This window comes from Myotis davidii, unplaced genomic scaffold (genome assembly GCF_000327345.1).
Source record: "Myotis davidii unplaced genomic scaffold, ASM32734v1 scaffold115, whole genome shotgun sequence".
NCBI lineage: Eukaryota > Metazoa > Chordata > Mammalia > Chiroptera > Vespertilionidae > Myotis > Myotis davidii.
Genome location: NW_006291010.1, coordinates 4,553,676 through 4,556,864, shown reverse-complemented (window position 1 = coordinate 4,556,864; position 3,189 = coordinate 4,553,676). Strand labels below are relative to the sequence as shown.

The 3,189-nt window shown below is 40.2% G+C and overlaps 1 protein-coding gene across 1 annotated transcript in view; it reads right to left on the bottom strand.

Moving 5' to 3' along the window:
• NLGN1 (neuroligin 1) overlaps nucleotides 1-1,250 on the bottom strand; it is a 716,626-nt gene extending 715,376 nt beyond the window's left edge. The window contains 1 exon segment of the mRNA XM_015564185.1: nucleotides 457-1,250. The gene's annotated coding sequence lies outside the window, so the exon portion shown is untranslated.
• Between the last annotated feature and the right edge of the window lie 1,939 nt (nucleotides 1,251-3,189).

Here is a 3,189-nt window from a genome sequence, read left to right as displayed (position 1 = left end):
GAGGAGAGGAAAGGGGAAGGGGGAGAAAGAGACAATCCGAAAACGGCCAATTCCCTCTGCAAAATTCCCTGAGAAGCCAAGACAGCCGCGGACACCTCGGCCGAGGCAGCCGCGATTTCCACCGGGGCTTTCCCCTGCCACTTGCGGGTTCCCAAGGCATCCCTGCCGCTTCTCCTTAAAGTCTCACTAGGAGAAAGCTCTGCATCCGGAAGGGATCTCCCAGGGGAAAGATTTTCCATGAAAAGTTGAGAGCTTGGAGGGTTGCTTGGCTTCCCCACAAAATAGGGTTTTTAAGCTCGATCTAGGCAGCTCCCTAAAGATCCACCCGGAGATGCGCGAGGTGCTTTGGCATCCCCCCTTCCCTCCCCGTTTCCCCGGCACCGCGGCCGCAGCACCTTCCGCGCAGAGGCACCCGAACCCCCGCAGCCCCCTCCTAATAAAAGAGCCCAGACTTACCCTCAGTAAGACAAATCCACCGAGGGGCACCCCTCATCTTCCCCAGTCCCCTTCCAACCAGTCAAGGAGACAGTTTCTACAACACTTCGCCTTCGAATTCAAGCTGAATCGGTCAAAGTATTTACCAGTTTCTAGTCCCCCTTTTTGTTTTGGAATCTTGAAACACCCCCCTCCTCCCCGAAATAGTGTTTCAGAATTCAAGATGCTTCCTTTATTTTTTTTTTCTTCTTTAAGCAGCCGCAACCCCAGTGTTGCGCCCCCCGGCTCCTTTTTTTCTTTTTTTTTTCTTTCTTTTTTTTTTTTTTTTTTATTCACCCACGGACACTTCCAAAACGTGCCGATTGATCCTTTTTTCTCTCCAGCTGCAACCGGGATCCAGAATCCTGGGGACCCAAAGCCACCTCCATGGAGATCCGACCGTCAGGCAAGAAATACAAATGATCAAACAACGTTACTTCTTTCAGCTGCTATCAGATAATCCTACTAATCCAATAGATTTATCTCGATTGGAAATTGACCTCAAAAATGAATCCCCGGTGCTGATGTCCAATAGAGAGAGGAATTCGTAGCCCTGTCCGGGTGACCGAAAGGAATGTGGTTTCTTTCTTTCGTTCTTTCTTCTTTTTAAAAAATCTTTTTTGGATTCTGGGTGCACTGCTCGCAAAAATGCCGAGGACCCTGGTTTTCCCCTAATATAGGTTTCTACTTCAAATCAGTGCCGGATGAAAAATGGTACAAAGATACCCCTAGTGGCTCGATGTGATATTGCAGGAATCTCACTTTCCCAATCCCCTCTCCTCACCTTTTTTTTCCCCTCCTCCCCTCCCCTTGTATATAACTGACTGCTATAGTAGTTAAGCAAGAAGGCTGAATGAAGATTAACATGAATAGTATATGATTACTTGAAAAAAATCATATGATCTTTTTTTGTTTTACTTTGAAGACTGAATTTTCTGTGCTTGTCTCCCCAGTATCTATCTTTTTTCTACATAATTTCCCCCAATGGGACAGCTACTGATTTCAAAGCAAGTGTATTTGTTTCTTGAACAACTAGATATCAAAGGAAGCTTCAGTTTTCCTGAATATACTACTTCTAGAAAAACTCGACATTTTGTTTCCTTTAAAGAAATGTGTGTGTGTGTGTGTGTGTGTGTGTTACACAATCTCGTCTCATTTTGGACTTTTGATGTTCATTCAGCAAAGCAGGTTATGGCTGCTGTGAGCCTGCGGTGGAAGAGCATGGCCTAAGGGTCATTATATGGGCCTCAATGTTTCTTGCTTGAATCCTTTGCAATTCAAGGACCTCAAGCTTACGACTACCATTTTGAAGGTTTTAGATAAAATGAGCCAATGCAGTACATTTTAGGCCTCCTTTTTTGGTAAGTAATACTTCCCAGTCTTACTGTGCCTACCAATAACCCATGAATCTTTTAATAATGAGGATTATGATTGTGTAGGGCCAGGGAAGAAATGATAGTTCTGCATTTCTAACAAGCCCTCTGACCACACTCTGATCATGAAGGGCCTAGTAAACTCGGCAAGTTGGATCCTTTTTCATGCTGGTGGGTTCAGAGACTGCAAGGATTCCAAGATCTTGTCATTAACTGACTAAATAATTAAGCCTTTTGAGTGTGGGAGCTGTTAAGGCAGTGGTTCTCATCCTCGGGAAATTCTGTTTCTTTGTTATAGGGTGGGGCCACAACATTAGCAACAAAGAAACAGAATTTCTGGCGGATGAGGCCCAGAAATCAGGATTTTAAAAAGATTCCCAGGTGATTCTAATGTGCAGCCAAGGTTGAGAACCACTGTGTTAAGGCGTCAAAAGACCTTCCTTTTACTACTAGTTTTGCTATTAACTAGCTATGTGATAGCAGTTTTGAGCCCATACTAAGTCATTAAAATCAAAGAATAAACCAAAATAAATGAACAAATATACCTGTTTCTAGATGGGAGACTCAATACTGTAAATTAATCTATAAAATGAATGCTTCAGAAACACAAAATGGTTCATTACAATAGTGGGATCAGAAATATATTGCTGAATTTATAGAAACTTGATAAATAGATGGCATTAGGGAGCAGTGCAAATAAAATAATTATTCATACAATAAATTAGATATATAAAAATATTATAATACTAGCTCTCCACACCTAAATATGTATTTGAGGTAGAATAAAGACTTAAAGATGCAGAGCAAAGTTTTAAAACATTTAGAAAAAGATAACTAATGATTTGGGGCAGATTGGAAGAGAAGGGTCTATTAACCATTAAGACATAAAAAGTGAAGTCCATAAAGAAAAAAATATTAAATTTGATATATTAAGATGAAAAGTGGTACTCCACTTTGATAGGTACTCCACTCTTCATAAAGCAAATATCCCAGTTTCAGGCAATTCCAATGAGGAGAGTGAGTATAAATTCCGTCTAAATAACATTAGTATAATATATTCCCAATTGTGATTTTTCTTAAGCATTACTGTCTTTCATACAATATGACACTATTAATATTAAGATGCATCCCAATTTTAGTGGTGTTAAAATGTAAAAAGATAATCATCTTAGAATTTACCTAATGTAGTAATTCTTTTTTAAATCAGTAATCCATAACTCTTTTCTCTCGCTGGAACTTGAGGGAAGTAATATATTTATCAGTTATAGTAAATCCCTATAGCAAAATCTTTGATGTGGAGATACATTGAAATCTTTTGAAATAGGTGCTATACTGTTGGTAT